At 39.2% G+C, this 20,023-nt stretch overlaps 1 pseudogene; it reads right to left on the reverse strand.

The window, feature by feature from the left end:
- Positions 1-13,338, reverse strand: part of LOC122119911 — a 31,664-nt pseudogene extending 18,326 nt beyond the window's left edge.
- Positions 13,339-20,023: the final 6,685 nt, after the last annotated feature.

Consider the following 20,023-nt stretch of genomic DNA (forward strand, 5'->3'; position numbering starts at 1 on the left):
TTGAGCTACATAATGTGTATAATTTAGTAAGCTAAGAAAGTATGTCCCAAAATCATTGATATTTCTTATATCTATACCAAATATTCCAAGCTCTATTGAATTACCTGAAAAGGAAGGAAAGCTTTTACTTTTTCTTCCTTAGAGCAAGTTTGGTAAGAGAAAGTTAATTAAACGTTCAATTTAGTGATAAAAGAGAGTAAACGGCATGATAGATGCAGAAAAATAGAGATGAATGAGAAAGTTTAAGTTCTAAGTAAGGAAGAATTTATTGCACTCATTAGGTCATGTTGGTATATTCAGGGAGTTATTCATAAGCTAAGATTTTTGTACTGTAATAGATTTGGGACAAAGCAAGGAGAAATTTTTATTTTCCAATTCTACATTAATTGATTTTAAATTTTAATTTTTATATTATCTTAGATTTTTATTAGTGTATATTTGTGAAAATGGGTGACATTTTTATTTCTTGTCCATTTATCAATAAACTTCTATCATTGCCATTGACCATTTCCCTGCCCCCTTTAGAACATCCATTCATCCATGCCTACCTTATCTTTACCCCTATATGTAATAGGATAAATATTTTGTAAGTTCACTTAAAACTACAAAGAAAGTAGAAAGGAGACTGGGAAGGTGGCTCAGTGGTAGAGTGCTTGCCTCCCATGCATGAAGCCCTAGGTTCGATTCCTCAGCATCACATAAACAGAAAAGGTCGGAAGTGGCACTGTGGCTCAAGTGGTAGAATGTTAGCCTTGAGCTGAAGAGCTGAGGGACTGCACCCAGGCCTAGAGTTCTAGCCCCACGACTGACCAAAACACACACACACACACACACACACACACACACAGAGAGAGAAAGTAAAAGAGAATACTATTGAGTGGGTCATTAAAATATTATGCAAGAGCTGGGGTAGGGTGTGGTGGTTCATAGTGTAATCCTAGCTTGTCAGGTTGCTGAGATTTGAAAATCACAGTGTAAAGCCAACCTGGGCAGAAAAGTCTGTAATACTATTATCTCCAGTTAATCACTTTTTAAAAGCCAGAAACAGAGCTTTGGCTCTGTAGAGCACTTGATTTGGGCACAAAAGCTCAGGGACAATACCCAAGCTCAAAGTTCAAGCCCCAGGACTGGCAAAAAAATTATACAAGGAACTAAAATAAAATATCAGTTGTCTCATAAAGTACATCACAAAAATGAGGATTCAGTGTTTTAATCAGTAGTAAGTATTCAATCCTATTAATGAAATTCCTGAACTCAAGAAGGAATATAAAAACTAAGTACAGAGCCAGGCGCTGATGGCTCACGCCTATAATCCTAGCTTCTGAGGAGGCTGAGATCTGAGGACCACTGTTCAAAGTCAGCCCAGGCAGGAAAGTCTGTGAGACTCTTATCTCCAATAAACCACTAGAAAACCAGAAGTGGTGCTGTGGCTCAGGCGGTAGAGCACTTGCCTTGAGCTGAAGAGCGCAGGGGTATCACCCAAACCCAGAGTTCAAGCCCCATGACCGACAAAAAAAAAAAAATACATTAGAAACAAATGTTTTAGCTATATTTTGATTAACATATTGAGCAAGTTAGAAATATAAGAATACATTTTGATGTGCTAAATAGTACCACCTCAAAAGGCAACTGTGTTTTTTGACTAAAACATTGTTATATTTTCTACAAAAACAGAAATAATAGAAACCAATAATTTTTTAATCAATTGTCGTATTAGCAATAGGAGACAGAAGAGGAAATGATGAATAGAAGAAAATAGAACAGCCATTATATGACAACATATGATGGTCATATGAGTCTGTGGACTAGAATCCCATAAACTTGTCCCATATAAAATAATATTTTCTTTATAAAATATAAGTTGTTTGAATTGTTGGAGATAAGTATTTTAGGCTATTAACATAGCCTAAAAACTTTAATTGATACTAAACAAGGAAATGTTATTTATGCATATTTTAAAAATTAAAATTTATATTGTAATAAAGGGTAATTAAGGAAGGATAAATTGATAAACATTTTCAATTGATTATTCTGTCTTGCATTTCCCAATCCACTTAAAACAATGGGAAAAATCTGTGATAGGACTGGCAGAAACAAAGGTCTTCTTTATGGTGGCAATTTCTGACATTGCTGTTCCTCGACATAACACAAATCATAGGCCTTGAAGTAAATATTTCTTTCATTTTCTACTTCATTACAGGTAAGGTTATGTCAAGATATACTTTTATTGAGGAGTTCCAGGAAGATGGTGGAGGAGAAGCTGGAGGCAAAACAAGCTCTCCCATAGAAAGCAGTTTTAGAGTTCCAGTGAACAGTCCTAAGCCAGAGAACCACACCAAGTGTGCCATCACCGAACAGAGAGATAGGTCAGAGAGGGAAAATCCAGGCAAGGAGACAGACCTGAGCTCTTGCCAGCCGCTGCCGCTGTGGCGGCAGCTGTGGCGGCAGCGGCAGCGGCCTTACTGCCATATCTGAAACAGAGAGAGTCCGGAACGAAAGAGCCAGACGCGGCGGGTGAGCAGATTCTACTCAACACCAGCAAGAACCGTCAAGGAGCAGACATTTTCATGCTGCAGTTCGCAGACCAGAGACAACCCAGGAACCAAGACTCAGCATGAGTAGAAGCCTTCTCCTTCTCACTCCTTCTCAGGGAGCAGAGGAGGGAAGGCCACCCCTTCCCCCGCAGTACAGGAGATCTCCATCTTGGATACCGACAAAGCTTGGCAGAGCTGCTAGCTCCAACTCAGGCCTTGGAATAAAACTAGGGTCATTTAGCAGGTCACAAGAACTTAACAGCCTACCAGACTCAGCTCCACCCAGGGAAAAGTCACCCAGTTCGGGCACCAGCCCTAGGAGTGACTTTCTTCATCGGGTAATCAGAGCCAGAGGCTGCCCTTCCCTTTAGCAGCTTGGACAATCAATTGAAATTCAGTAAACAGAAACCCTGAGAGTGGCTCCAGGCTGGGCTCTGTGAGTTTCTCACAAACTAGCCCCCAGGAAAAGCTACTGTTTGCTGAAAGGCCTCAACTCTACCCAGAACTTAGCCTCATCACAGCATCTCCAAACTTAAGGAAAAAGCCATCTCCCTCTTTTGTGATACTCAAAGCACACCCCTCTCCCATTGAACTAACTTGGGAGGAGGATCAAAAAATACTGGGTAAAGCAGAGCATTTTTCTGCCTGTCCAAACAAACTGACTTAAGAAACCAACCAAGCCACAGGACCACAAGCAGACCAGAGACTCCAATCAGAGGCTGATTACAGACACAAGGGAAATACAGGATTTTTCCCAACCCTCCCAAAAAAATCAAAGAACTTTTTTTTTCCTCTTCTTTTTTTTTTTATACCTTTTAAAAAATTGTTTTTTCTTTTCTAAAACTTTTTTTAATTTTTAATTTTTACCTTTTTTTGAAAAAAATTGCTTTCTAGTAACGTTTTTTTTCCCCTTACAATCTTTATTTTAGGGATACATGCGTGTGTGCATTTTTTCTTTGTTTTTTTTTTTTCTTCTTCTTTTAAAAAGAAATTTTTCTTTTTGTTTTTTGCTTAGCTCGACTGAACTTCTGATCTTTTTTTTCTTTCTTCCTTATCCTTCTCACCTTTTCCTCTCTTTTGTTCTTCTTTATGGGACTTAATTGTTGTTCTGCACAGCCTCAGATAAACCCGTAGTTGACTATTAGACCCTATCCCCCATTGTGTACACACTTAATCCACAAATTTGTTACTCAATTCAAAAATTCTGAGACTTAAATTCCTTAATAGCAGTACTACCTCTTCATATCTATATATTAAGTATTTTTATTTTTAAGTTTTTCACATCTCCTTTATATCCCTCCCCTTCTCTCATTATATTCACGTTCTTTGAATAGATTGTTCTTGATTATTATTAATTTTTATTTTTCTATTTTTTCTGGTGTCTTTTTTTTCCCTTTCTCTTTCTTCTCGTTTTCTCTCTCTCTACATTCTTTTCCTATCTAACCTATTTCCTGCTTTGAGACTAGGACTTAGTTAACTCTCCCTGTACCTTCCCACATCACTCCATTCCTATTTTTTACCCACATCTCTCCCTAACCCTAATAATTTCTGGTTGACCAAATTCTTCTTTGTGGTTCATAGCCCATTAATATTGTTGTTTGATGTTGAATAGAGGTATCTGTTGAACTAGATTGTATCTGCAGACTATTGACTGTGCAAATTCAGACTTTGGTTGATGCTTGCCTTAAGTTAGTGTTCTAGCACAAAACTGGTATTACTTTCATCCCAAATGGGCAGAGTAAGCCGGAAAACCACAAGAAAAATGGCAAGTCAGGCTAACTCCACTCCCACTCATGATTATCAGGGGACAGAACAGATAATGAATAATCCAGAGGAGAGTTCTCAAACAGCTCTACAAACACTGCTGGCAAATATGATAAATGAAAATATTGAAAATATACGAAGAACTCTGTATGAGCGTGATAGGGAGAGAGAGGAGGCAATCCAAAGGTTTATACAGGAATATCATGAGCGTGAGGAAGCTACTCAAAAACTGATACAGGATTTGCGTGAGTAGCTTGAGAATACACAAAGAGAAAGGCAGGAACAGGCTGAGAACACTCAAAGAGAACTACAAGAATGGCATGAACGGGAAGAAGCTAACCAAAGAGTAATACAGGAATTGAGAGAGCAGAATGAGAATACACAAAGATCACTAAAGGCATTCATGGGATCCATTAACAAAGAGCTGAAGGAAGTCAGGGAAACCACAAAGGGAATCCTGAATGGAACCCAACAGAAGGAATGGGAGTCCAAGGAAACCATAACCAATTAACTAAGTGATTTGAGAATAAACACTGAACACCAAATTAAGGAAGTAAAGAAGTCCATACAAGATCTAAAACAAAGCTTCAACAAAGAAATTGAAGACATCAAGGCTGACCAATTAGAAGGAAAAGAAATAAAAAAACAAAGTAGAAAGCCTTGACAGCAGATTAGACCATGCAGAAGATCGAATCTCGGGGATTGAAGATAGCCTAGATATTATAGAGAAAGAACATACAACCATCCAAGACAAGTCCAAGAAATATGATAGATCTATGCAACACTTAGAAGACACCATCAGAAAGCCTAATCTAAGAATAATGGGTGTAGAGGAGCACCTAGAAACAGAAGTTAATGGTATAGGAAATTTGTTTAACAGGATCCTAGCAAAGAACTTGACAAACATGCAAAAAGATAGGTCTATTCAGATACAAGAAGCTTTTAGAACTCCAAATAGACCAGATCAGAATAGGACATCCCACCATCACATTATAATCCACACAGGATCAATTCAGACCAAGGAAAAGATCCTTAAAGCTGTCAAGGAGAAAAGATTAATCACCTATAAAGGGAAACCAATTAGAATCACCTCAGATTTCTCAGCAGAGACAATCAAAGCAAGAAGAGCCTGGAATGATGTATGCCAAGCCCTAAAAACAAACAACAATCAACCAAGAATACCGTACCCACCTAAACTCGCCTTCATAACTGAAGGCCAAATAAAAACCTTCCATAGCAAAGAAAAATTGAAACAATATATCTCCACCAAAGCAGCCCTACAAAAGATTCTTAAAGATGTCCTACACATAGAAAACCAACAAGACCACAATAAAGGCCAAGAAACTGCACCTAAACTGAGAATCCAAGAACCATAGGAAGAACCCAGTGTTCACAACCCCCAAGAAGGAGGATAACATGGCAGGAACTCCCAAATACCTCTCAGTCCTATCTCTTAAACGGACTTAACTCTCCAATTAAGCGACATAGACTGTCTAGTTGGATTAAAAAACAAGATCCTTCTATCTGCTGCCTGCAGGAGTCACATCTTGCCCATAAAAACAAACACATTTTCAATGTTAAAGGCTGGAGCAAAATCTACCAAGCAAACGGCACCCATAAACAGGTGGGAGTTGCAATCCTAATATCAGATAAAATAGACTTCAAATTAAAATTCCTGAGAAGAGATAAAGAAGGTCGCTACATACTAATTAAGGGATCTCTCTTTCAGGAGGACATTACAATTCTAAATATCTATTCGCCAAACAATGGAGCACCCAAATTTATCCAAGAAACACTACTCTCCCTCAAATCCCACATAGATCCAAAGACATTAATTGTTGGGGATTTTAACACACCACTCTCCCCACTAGATAGATCAACTCGGCAAAAACTCAACAGAGAAACCGCAGATCTAAACAGCTGCATAGATCAACTAGATTTAACAGACATCTACTGAATATTTCACCCAGCAGCATCAGAATACACGTTCTTCTCAGCAGCACATGGAACATTTTCTAAAATAGACCACATTTTAGGCCACAAAGATAACTTGTCCAAATTCAGAAACATTGAAATTATACCTTGCATTCTCTCTGACCACAAGGGAATAAAATTAGAACTCAACATTAAAAGCCACCAAAGAAAGTCCAGTAACACATGGAGGCTGAACAACACACTGCTGAATCACGAGTGGGTCATGGAAGAGATGAGAAAGGAAATTCAAATGTTCATGCTATTCAACAAAAATAAACACACAAATTACCAGCTCCTCTGTGACACAGCAAAGGCAGTACTCAGAGGAAAGTTTATAGCTCTGAGCTCCTACATCAACAAATTGGAGAGATCTGAAACCAACAATTTAATGAGACATCTGAACCTCCTTGAAAAAGAGCAGCAAGATAAACCCCAATCCAGTAGACGGAAAGAAATAATTAAAATTAAATCAGAATTTAATGAATTACAATCCAAAAACACTATAGAAAGAATCAACAAAACAAAGAGTTGGTTCTTCAAAAAAGTTAACAAAATTGACAGACCCTTAGCAAATCTTATCATAAAAAGAAGAGAATACACCCAAATTAATAAACTCAGAGATGAGAATGGAAACATCACCATGGAAGCAACCAAGATTCAGAACATTATAAGGGAATACTTTTCAAAACTTTATGCTAATAAGTTTGAGAACTTGACAGTTCTCAAACAGGACCTTTTCCTAGCAAATATTGACATGCCAAAACTAAACCAAGATGAGTTAAACCAGCTTGACAGGCACATATCAAGCATTGAAATAGAAACAGCAATAAGAGACCTCCCAGCTAACAAAAGTTCAGGACAAGATGGTTTTACAGCGGAATTCTACAAGGCCTTCAAAGCAGAGCTCACACCAATACTCCTCCAACTCTTCAATGAAATTGAAAGAGAAAGTTCACTACCGAACACATTCTATGAAGCCATCATGACCCTCATCCCAAAACCAGGCAAGGACTCATCAAAGAAAGAGAACTATAGACCCATCTATTTGATAAACATTGATGCAAAACTTCTCAACAAAATTTTGTCCAATCGACTTCAACAATTCATCCAAAAAATCATACACCACGATCAAACAGGATTCATTTCAGGGATGCAAAGCTGGTTCAAGATATGCAAATCAATTAATATTATTCATCACATCAACAGGAGCAAGGATAAGAACCACATAGTTATCTCAATAGATGCATAAAAAGCATTCGACAAGATCCAACACCCCTTTATGATGAAAGTTTTGGAAAAATTAGGAATCCATGGAACATTCCTCAATACAATAAAGGCTGTATATGACAAACCTACAGCCAGCATTATACTTAATGGTGAAAAACTAAAGCCATTTCCTCTTAACTCAGGAACAAGACAAGGATGTACACTCTCTCCACTTCTCTTCAATCTAGTATTAGAATGCCTAGCTACAGCAATAAGACAAGATGCAGACATAAAGGGAATCCAAATAGGGAAAGAAGAAATAAAACTCTCCCTCTTTGCAGATGATATGATCTTGTATTTAAAGAATCCCATAGACTCTACTCCAAAATTACTCAAGCTGATTCAAAACTTTGGCAAAGTGGCAGGGTATAAAATTAACCTCCAAGGAGGCTGCAATGCTTGGTAAGAAATGTATGCATTATCCTGACCATGTAATTGTAACCTCTCTGTACAGTATGTTCTCAAATAAAATAAAATTAAATTAAAAAAAATAAAATAAAATAAAATTAACCTCCAAAAATCAATGGCTTTTCTGTATGCCAACAATGAGAAAAGTGTGGCTGAAATTAGGAAAGCAACTCCATTTGTAATAGCCCCACAAAAAATAAAATACCTAGGAATTAACTTAACCAAAGGAGTGAAGGACCTCTATGATGAAAACTTTAAAATCTTGAAAAAGGAAATCAAAACAGAACTTAGAAAATGGCAAAACCTCCCATGCTCCTGGATTGGAAAGATTAACATCGTGAAAATGGCAATACTTCCCAAGGCTATCTACAAATTCAACGCGATACCTATCAAAATTCCAACCTCATTCTTCAAGGAAATAGAAGAGGCAATCCAAAACTTCATATGGAACAATAAAAGACCCCGAATAGCAAAAACGCTCCTCAACGGAAAGAACACTGCTGGAGGAATATCAATACCAAATTTCAAACTCTACTATAAAGCCATAGTAATCAAAACAGCTTGGTACTGGCATAAGAACAGACCTCAGGACCAATGGAATAGAATTGAAAACCCAGAAATGAACCTACAGACCTATAGCCATCTAACCTTCGATAAGGGAGCTAAAACAATAGAATGGAAGAAAGACAGCCTCTTCAGTAAATGGTGCTGGCAAAATTGGTTAACTACTTGTAGAAAACTAAAGCTAGATCCTTATATATCACCCTGCACCAGAATCAACTCCAAATGGATCAAAGACCTCGAAGTCAAAGCAGACACACTGAAAACATTACAGGATGGAATAGGAGAAACCCTAGGTCTCCTTGGCTCAGGCCGAAATTTTCTGAATAGAGACCCGGAAACACAACAAATGAAAGAAAGGTTGTACAAATGGGATTGCATGAAGTTGCAGAGCTTCTCCATGGCAAAGGACATAGCTAGCAAGATCAACAGAAAGCCCACAAATTGGGAAAAGATCTTCACTAGCCATACAACGGACAAGGGTCTCATATCTAAAATATACTTGGAGCTCAAAAAATTAAGTCCCCCAACAACAAATCCTCAAAGAAACAACTGCCCAATAAATAAGTGGGCTAAAGACTTGAAGAGAAACTTCTCTGAAGAAGAAAGAAGGATGGCCACAGACACATGAAGAAATGTTCAACCTCCCTAGCCATAAAAGAAATGCAAATGAAAACAACATTGAGATACCACCTCACCCCAGCTAGAATGGCTATAGTCAAGAACTCTAACAACAACAGATGCTGGAGGGGATGTGGACAGAAGGGAACCTTACTTCATTGTTGGTGGGAGTGTAAACTTGTTCAACCACTTTGGAAAGCAGTATGGAGTTTCCTCAAAAGACTCCACATAGAGCTCCCCTATGACCCAGCAATCCCACTTTTGGGCATTTACCCAAATTTTTACAAACAAGAGCACACTAAAGCTACTAGCACAACTATGTTTATTGCAGCATTATTTATCATAGCTAAGATATGGAACCAGCCCAGATGCCCCTCAGTAGATGAATGGATCAAGAAAATGTGGTATATATACACAATGGAATTCTATGCCTCCATCAGAAAGAATGACATTTCCTCATTTGTTAGGAAATGGAAAGTCTTGGAAAAAATTATATTAAGTGAAGTAAGCCAAGCCCAAAGAAACAAAGGTCCCATGGTTTCCCTTATTTGCAATATCTAGTATATGTATGAGTCAAGCAGGAAAGGTCAGATAATGTGATGTTAGGAAAATGAATCAGGTAGTATTTAAATGTTTTTTTTCTTTCATGCATTTGTTTCTAACTCATTTAAAAGATTATTTCTTTGTAGCTTTGTATGTCCCTCCCCCACAGTACAACCCCTGCTTTCACTATATTTGATGTCGGTATAATTTGTAGAGGAGATGGGGAAAAACAAGTCAGTTAAGGATATTGGTGGACCCGATGCAACAATGAGAAGTACAAGTTGTCATGTCAAAAATGAACTTTACAACTTTGGTGCAGGGAGGGGGGGGTGGGATTGGGTAGGGGGGTGGGGGGAGGCTGGGAAGGGAGGTGAAGGGTAAACAAAGGAGGAGGCTGCAATGCTTGATAAGAAATGTACTCATTATCTTGCCCATGTAATTGTAACCCCTCTGTACAATATGTTCACAAAAAATAAAAATTAAAATTTAAAAAAAAAGAAATACTTTTTATTGCTATCTTAAGAAATTCATAGAAAAGCTGAATTTATTAAATTGAAAATAGCTATAAGCATGGTGAGGTCTTTGCAACATTAATCATTCGATAATGAAACACATTTCCTTATCACTGCCATGTTTTTCTTTAAGAATACATAAACACAAACCTAGAGAGTTAGCTCCTAGTCGTGTAAGCAAATACAGTGTCCCTTGGGCTTTTGGATAAGGATCTAAAAGTACTTAGTTTCATCCTTTATGAAACCTCTTTAGAAAATCATTCTGCTCATGGGTGTGTGCAGTGCAACAAAGCAGGCATTACCTGTTCAGGGTAAAGTGCCATTCCTTTCCCAATTCACAATAGAGGCACTTCTCTTTGAAGGAGAAGCATTTCATGGAGGGTCTGGGCCTCAGAATACATAGCACTGAACATATTGTAACTCTCTTCAGACTGGTCATGTCAAAAGTGTTTCCAGAAAAACCATTCTAAGAAGGCATTATGTGGACAGTTCTCCCACATTGCACATTCAGACTCAGAATGGGAGCAATTAAAAGAGAGAAACCACAACCTAGCAAAATAAATGTCTTCGAGTATTAAGAGGAGTTAGTGCCCTGATAAAATTTGTGAATTGAGATATGTCTGTGTGTTGGTATGAAAAGAAGGCACCTGGAATAATCCTAGCACCAAATACCTCTTTAAAGTCATACTGTGAAGTTATGACCCACATTATCCCAAAGCTATGTACAAATTCAGTGCAATGCCCAACAAAAGCCCAACAACATTCTTCAATGATATAGAGGAAGCAATCCAAAAATTCATATGGAATAATAGAAAACCCCAAATAAAAATAATCCCTAGCAGGAAAAACAATGCTGGAGGAATATCAATACCAAACTTCAAACTCTATTACAAAGCTGTAGTAATAAAAAAAAAAAAAAAACAGCTTGGTACTAGCACAAAAATAGGCCTGAGGGTCAATGAAATAGAAGACCCAGAAATGAATCCACAGACCTATAGTCACCTAATATTTATAAGGGAGCCAAAAACACAGGATGGAAGAAAGCCACTTCAACAAATGATGCTGACAGCATTGTCTACACATGTACAGAAAATTGAAGCTAGGTCCTTTTATATCAGAATCCAAGTGGATCAAAGACCTCAATAGAGGATCAGATACCTTGAAAATATAGCAGGAAAGGAAAAGGGGAAGCACTAAGGCTCCTTGGCATGTGTCAAAACTCCCTAATTAAATATCCAGAATCACAACAAATCAAAGACAGACTGAATAAATGGGATTGCATCAAACTGAAGAATTTCTGCATGGCAAAGAATAGAGACAGCAAGATACAGCCCATAGAATGGGATAAGATCTTTGCTAGCTATGCATCATACAAGGACCTCATATCTAAACTATGTAGCTCAAAAAATTAAACTCCCCCAAAACAAATCCTCAACAAAGCAACAACCCAATTAATAAATGGACTAAAGACTTAAAAGAGAGACTTCTCAGAAGACAAAGTAAGAATGGCCAACATAAAGAGATGTTCAATATTTCTCACCATAAAAGAGATGCAAATCAAAACAACTTATCACAGTTAGAATGGCCATTATCAAGGAAAATAACAGTAACAGATGCTGGTGGGGATGTGGCCAGCAGGGAACACTATTATACTGTTGGTGGAAATGTAAGCTTGTCCATCCACTCTAGCAAGCAGTATCAAGGTTCCTCAAAAGACTGAATATAGAGCTTCCCTATGACCCGGCACTCCCATTCCTAGGCATTTATCCAGTTAACCACAAACCAAACCACACTAAAGCTACCAGCACAACTATGTTCATAACAGCATTGTTTAACATAGCTAAGATATGGAACCAACCCAGATGCTCCTCAGTGGATAAATGGATCAAGAAAATGTGGTATACATGCACAATGCATTCTATACTTCTGTCAGAAAGAATGACATTTCCACATTCATAAGAAAATGAAAAGACTTGGAAAAATTCTAAGTGAAGTAAGCCAGACCCAAAGAAACAAAAGCTGCATGGTTTTCCTCATTTGTAATAACAGAATGTGCCTATAAATCTACAAGTAAATCCAATGGATAGTAAAAGAAAAAAATTACAATCGGACATGATAAACAGGACTAAACATTCACATAATGTGACCAAAGGAGGATATTCATAGAAGAGGATCACATGGGCTCAATAGCTGTATACATATGATCATATAAAATGATGTTTATCACAATGAACTCCAAGAAATGGAAACAAGAGATTTTTATTTCTCTTTTTGCAAGTTTTTTTTTGTTTTTTCCCTTTTGTTGCTGTTTTTTTATTTCTGTACTTTTGTACTGATTTGGAGAGTGGAGGGGATGCACAGAAAGGTTGAAGCAAATGGGAAACCTCACAAGACACTATGTTGAAAATGAACTATACGAGCTTATGAGAGAAGATGGCAACGCTCTCACAGGTAGTCCCACTAAGTGTCTCTGACCAAACAAAGATCTAGGGTTACAGCACATACTTTACCTCAAGAGACCCACTCTAATCAAACTCTAAATATCTAAAGACTTCCTACTACAAGAGGAATATCCTAGCAAGCAAACAAGGCTAAAAAAGAAACAGTGAATGGTACACCCGCAGAGCAGCTGTGCCATGCAGATCTGCGGCCATGCTGGGATTTTCTGGATATTTTAAGCAGAGAAGCACCCAAAAACTGAAGAGAGTGCTCAACACCAGACCCAGGTAGGAATCTGGGGAATGGCCTCCACTCCAACCTGCTGTCCCCTCCAGGGCAGCTACTGGGAAGGAGAGAATCCAACAATCACTTCCATTGCAACTGCCAGAAATCAGCACCACTGGGTAAGCCCCCAAAGTCATCCTATGCCTTCAGCACTGGCAGGATCCCCGTGAACCCCCACCACTTCTGCGCATGGCCCCCAAGAAACCACAACTGCAGCCAATCCCTCACTCCTTGGGCCAACAACCCTGCCAACTGAGAGCTCTGCTGGGATCTGCTCCCTCCCTGCCACCACCAGGTGCAGACCTGGGTTCCCACAGCCACTGTGGCACCTGCTGCTGCTGCAGGCACCACCACTGACACAGCTCAAAGCCACAGGCAGCCACTCCCAAGGCTGCCCACTGTCTCCCACTACCACCGCTGCAGCCCAGCATGGTCACTGCAGCCCAGAGCAGCCTGCTGAACCAAGCTCCACCTGGTCCTCCCAGCGCTCTAACTCCCCAGCTGCAGAGTGAGACCCTTCAGTTCTGCAGATGCCACCCCCTGCCCTGGTCCTGCTGAGAACCCACCAACACCTTCCTGGCGACCACAACACAGGTTCTGTGATCCAGTGCACCACCAGCTACAGACCTTGTGAGTAACTCAATTGGGTCAGCTCCCTGGGGGTGGCAACTCTCTGTGAGATCCCAAAGCCCTCTGACCCAAGCCTCCTTCCAAAAGGGAGGGATCACATCAGAGGAGAACACAGACCTGAATTATATTCCTAAAACTCCTGTGGCTACCTGAGGAAGCCTGGGAACACAGCTTCAGGCCTCTGATAGCAGACTACAAATCTGAAACCCCCAAACTCACACCATCAGACCTTGGAGTGGAATTCTAGGAACCAGTCACCCTCCCTTGTCATAAGGTCGTCTGGATCCAACCAAGCCACAAGGAAAGTGGACTATTGCAAAGCATACAAGATTTTATCTGGAATCAGCTTAGAGGACTACGTGGAGACTCAAGCTCCCCAAACAACCCGAAAACCCCACTCTACATTTTTTTAGTTTGTTTTATGTCTGATCATTTGTTGTTTGTTTTTGTTTCTGTGTATTATTTTTGTATATTGTCCTTTAGAATTTCACTTAAATCTTCTAATTTTTTCTTCCACTTTTCAATTTCCTAATTTTAATTTTTTCTTTCCCCTCTCCCCTTTTCATTTCTCTTCACATTATACTGCTACTACATCAGAACTATTTTGTCTAGTTCTATACACAAAGTAAGGCCTTCTTCTATGTGTGTAAACAATAATTACAGGAGTTAGATTAAGCAACTTCCTAATGCTCTTTGAATAAAACTTTTTCTTTTTCTTTTCTTTTTTTTTGTCGGTCGTGGGGGTTGAACTCTGGGCCTGGGCGCTGTCCCTCAGCTCTTCAGCTCAAGGCGAGTGCTCTACCACTTGAGCTACAGCGCCACTTCCGGTTTTCTGGTGGTTTATTGGAGATAGGAGTCTCACAGTCTCTCCTGCCCGGGCTGGCTTTGAACCGCGATCCTCAGATCTCAGCCTCCTGAGTAGCTAGGATTACAGGCGTGAGCCACCAGCGCCCGGCTGAATAAAACTTTTTCTACTCTTAGCAACTCTCCCACATATACTTATATATAACTTCTTTCCTTATCTTCATCTAGATATCTAAGCTATTCCTTTCTTCATTTTTTTTTTACCTCTTACACTCTGAAACAAGGTCTCTAGTCTCTTCCTACTACATGTACCTCTTCTCTAAGCTGTTCTTACCCCTCTACTATCATTATACCCAGTTTTTCTTCTGAACTTAAATTTATATCTCTCCAATCCTAACCCTTCTCTTCTCCATTTTCTCCAGTCTATTGATCCCTAATGCTTTATATCTGACCCAACTTACAGTTGGTTCCATTTTGACTGAGTACAAAGGGCCCATCTTGTTAAGGTGGAGACTAAGGTGCAGACAGACTACTTATCAGCCAAATCCAGACCATCTCACAAGTTACAACTATATGTAATCTCTACCCGGGAGCCACAACATCCCTCTCCAAGTAAAGAAAAAGAGAGCTAAATAGGGAAACACCTACCCATAATTCTGAAACCCTAAGATCTATACATCTACATGATGCTGGCTTGGCACCAGCCCTAAAAGACTATCCTATTGTCATACCAGTGTGGTTCTTGTCTTCAAATAGGTAGAACTGACCACAGAAACACAAGAAACATGGCCAATCAACTAACCCCAACACCATCTCCACATAAACAAGCTACAGAGCAGTCTCAGAATGACCTAGAGGATAATGCTCAAGATATTTTAAATGCATAGCTGGTAAATCTGCTGAATGAAAATTAGACATCTTGCATAGGGCTATAAGAGAACGTGATGAGGCCAACCAGAAGCTAATAGACAACTTTATGGCCTCCACAAATAAAAGGATAAAGGAACTCCAACAGAAAGAGAAAGAGTCCAATGAAAAAATAGAAACCCAGATAAAGGAGTGGAAAGAGAAATCTGAAAAACAACTCCAGGAAATAAGGCAATGTATTCAAAACTTAAAGCCTCAATCAACAGCTGGCCACCATTAAGAAAGGCCAGCAAGAAGGAGGGGACATAAACAGCAAAGTAACAAGCCTTGAAAGCAGAATGGAGGAGGAGGAAGAAAGAATCTCTGAGGCAGAAAACAGTTCAGACTCCATACAGAAAGAGCATTCAGATATTTATAATAAAACCAAGAAGCATGACATCACTGCAGGAAATAAAGTATACATTCAGAAAGCCTAATTTGAGACTAATAGGTATACAGGAGGGCCTGGAAAGGGAAGCCAGTGATTAGGAAATACATTCAGCAGAATCCTAGCAAAGAACTTCCCAAATATACAAAAGGACAGGCCCATCCAGATACAAGAAGCCTTTAGAACTCCAAATAGACCAGACTAGGATAGGTCATCACACCACCACATTATAGTCTGTACAGCCGCTAAGGAAAGAATTCTTAAAAGTTGCAAGGAAGAAGAGAACAATCACATATAAATGTAAGCCAATCAGAATTACCTCAGACTTAGCAGAGACCATAAAAGCAAGGATGCACTGGAAAGAGGTATGCCATGTCGTAAAGACAAATCACTACCAACCAAGAATATTCTACCCAGCTAAGCTCTCATTCATAGCAGAAGGACAAATAAAAACCTTCCACAGCAAGGAAAAACTGAAACAATATATTACTACCAAACCACCTCTACAAAAATTCCTCAGACATTCTACACATAAAAAAACAACAATTACAGAATACTGGCAATGAAACAGTCCACAAAGAAAGAACTACGTTATCACAGAAAGAACAGCCAAGCACAACTACCCCCCCCCCAAAAAAAGGATAAAAAGGTAGGGACAAACAAACACCTCTCAGTCCTAACTCTCAATATTAAAGGACTTAACTCTCCAATTAAGCAACATGGATTGTCCAGTTGGATCAAAAAGCAAGATCCTTCTATCTTCTGTCTTCAAGAAACACACGTTGCCCACCCAAAAAAACATTCTGAAAGTGAAGGGCTGGAACAAAATCTACCGAGGAAACAGCTCCCATAAACAGGAAGGAGTTGAATCCTAATATCAGATAAAATACACTTCAAATTAAAATCAATGAGAAGAGATAAAGGTCACTACATACTAATTAATGGATCTCACTTTCAGGAGGATATTACAATTCTTAAATATCTACTCACCAAATAACAGAGCACCCAAATTTATCCAAGAAACATTACTTTCCTTCAAATCACACATAGATCCAAAAATAATAACTGTTGGGGACTTTAACACACCAATATCGCCACTGGATAAATAAACCCAGCAAAAACTAAACAGAGAAACCTCAGATCTTAACAACTGCGTATATCAACTAGACTTAACAGACATTTACTGAATATTTCACCCAGTAGCATCAGATTACACCTTCTAAGCAGCACACAGAACATTCTCCAAAATAGACTACATTCTAGGTCTCAAAGCAAATTTGTCCAAATTCAGAAACATTGAAATTATAGCTTGAATTCTCTCAGACCACAAGGGAATAAAATTATAACTCAACACCAAAAGCCACCAAAGGAAATCTTGTAACACATGGACAACACACTGTTGAACCACCAGTGGGTCATGGAAGAGATTAAAAAGGAAATGTTCATGCTATTTAACAAAAAAAAAACTATCAGCTCCTCTGGAACACAGCAACAGCAGTACTCAGAGGCAAGTTTATAGCTCTGAGTTCCTACATCAACAAATTGATGAGATATGAAACCAACAATTTAATCAGGTACCTAAAGCTCCTTGAAAAAGAACAACAAACTAAACCCTAATCCAGTAGATGGAAACAAATACTTAAAATTCAATTCAGAATTAAATGAATTCGAGACCAAACCAAAAAAAAAAAAAAAAAGAAAGAGCCAGACCCTAAAAGACAAAAACACCATGGCTCCATTTACCCTAGGTGCTATCAGATTCATTGACAACAAGGAAGATGGCAGTAACCTGGACTTTTGTGGGGAGGAGGGACTGGGAATTAGTTTAAGTGGACAGAGTTTCTGCTGGTGATAAATGGTGATTATTGCATGGTGTTTATGGACTTTATGCTGCCCAACTGCACATTTACAAGTGGCTAAAACAAAGCAAGGTACCGGTGCTCAAACCTGTAATCCTTAGCTACTCATGGAGGTTGAGATCTGAGGCTTGAAGTTTGAAGCCAGCCTGGGCAGGAAAGTCTATGGGACTCCTAGCTCCAATTAGCCTGCAAAAAGCCAGAGTGGAGCTATGGCTCAAGTAGTAGAACTAGTCCTTTTTTTTTTTTTTTTTTGCCAGTCCTAGGGCTTGAACTCAGGACCTGCGCACTGTCCCTGAGCCTCTTTTTGCTTAAAACTAGCGCTCTACTACTTGAACCACAGCACCACTTCTGTTTTGTTTTGTTTCTCTCTTTGTGGTACTGAGGAACTGAACCCAGGACTTCATGCATGCTAGACAAGAACTTTACTACTAAGCCACATTCCCAGACCCATCTTGTTATAGTCTTGAGTTAAAAAGGCCCTGAGTTCAAGCCCTAGTACTGGTACAAAAAAGAAAGAAAGTATGTTCAAGGCTTGTTGCTATGATAACATGTACTAGAACTTTTTCTTTTCTATGACTGGATGGTATTCTTGTATACACATGTACTACATTTTACTTATCCATTCATTGACAGGCACTTGAATGGCTTCCATCTTTGGGCTATTATGAATAATGCTGCTGTAAACACAGGTGTATAGTATCTGTTAAGAGTTCTTTGTTTTGGGCTGGGAAGGTGGCTCAGTGGTAGAGCGCTTGCCTTGCATGTATGAGGCCCTGGGTTCGATTCCTCAGCACCACATAAGCAGGAAAAAAAAGCCAGAAGTGGTGCTGTGGCTCAAGTGGTAGAGTGAGAGCCTGGAGCTGAAGCGCTGAGGGACAGTGTCCAGGCCCAGAGTTCAGGCCCCACGACCAGACCCCCCCCAAAAAAAGAGTTCTTTGTTTTGAGAGAGAGAGAGAGAGAGAGAGAGAAAACTCAAGGCTAGACTTCGGCTTGCTTGCTCATGACTGGTGCTCTACCTTTTGAGCTACATATCCAGTAGATGGAAACAAATACTTAAAATTCAATTCAGAATTAAATGAATTCGAGACCAAACCAAAAAAAAAAGAAAGAAAGAAAACGAAGAGTTGGTTCTTTGAAAAAATTAACAAAATTGATAGACCCTTAGCAAATCCTATCAGAAAATAAAAGAGAACACACCCAAATAATCCCAGAGTTGAGAATGGAAACATCACTACAGAAAAAAAAAAAAAAAACAAGATTCAGAACATAAAAAGGAGATACTTCTCAAACATTTATGTCAATAAATAATTTTGAGAATCTGGAAGATATGGATGAATGTCTAGCAAATATTGTCATGTCCAAACTAAACCAAGATGATTTAAACCAACTTAACAAACTCGTATCAAGCATCAAAATAGAAACAGCAATAAGAGACCTCTCACCCTAGAAAAATCCAGGGCCAGATGGATTTACAGTAGAATTCTACAAGGCCTTCAAAGCAGAACTCACACCAATACTCCTCCAACTCTTCAATGAAATTGAAAGTGAAGGCTCACTACCAAACACTTTCTATGAAGCCATCATAACCCTGTTGTGTCCAGGTCGCAGGACCCCCACCAAGAAGACCACCGAGAGTCAGACTCTACAGCTGTTTTAAGGTTTTATTTAAACAGGCTGCAGCTCAGGCCTCATCCTACACTCAGACACAGCGGAGCCTAAGAGAGAGCCCCGAGCTAAAGATTTGCAGGGGTTATAAAGGCACACAACCAACCAGGTGTTTGGATTACCACCACGTGTTGCTCTGCTAGAAACAAGCAACAAGTGGTCGCTGCCTCAAAACTTTAACCCTTCAACCCTAATCCCAAAACCAGTCAGGGATTCATCAAAGAAAGAGATGTTCCTTGATGGACATCGACACAAAGCTTCTCAACAAAATTTTGGCCAATCGACTTCAACAACTTAAAACAAAAATCATACACCACAATCAAACAATTCATTTCAGGGATGCAATGCTGATTCAATATACACAAATCAATATAATCCATCACATCAACAAGAGCAAGGATAAGAACCACATGATTGTCGTAATAGATGCAGAAAAACTATTTGACAAGATCCAGCATCCCATTATGATGAAAGCTCTGGAAAAATTAGGAGTCCATGGAACATTCCTCAATAAAACAAACCTACAGCCAGTATTATAATAAATGGCAAAACTTAAAGCTATTTCCTCTAAATTCAGGAATGAGACAAGGATGTCCACTCTTTCCACTCCTCTACAACTTAGTATTAGAATGCCTAGCTAGGGCAATAAAACAAGATGCAAACATAAAGGGAATCCAAATAGTGAAAGATGAAGTAAAATTCTCCCTCTTTGCAAATTACATGATCTCGTATTTAAAGAATCCCATGGAGGAAGTGGCGCTGTAGCTCAAGTGGTAGAGCGCTCGCCTTGAGCTGAAGAGCTGAGGGACAGCGCCCAGGCCCAGAGTTCAAGCCCCACAACCGACAAAAAAAAAAAAAATTAAG

Source organism: Dipodomys spectabilis, unplaced genomic scaffold, assembly GCF_019054845.1.
Source record: "Dipodomys spectabilis isolate Male_0828 unplaced genomic scaffold, ASM1905484v1 ptg000173l, whole genome shotgun sequence".
Taxonomy (NCBI): Eukaryota; Metazoa; Chordata; class Mammalia; order Rodentia; family Heteromyidae; genus Dipodomys; species Dipodomys spectabilis.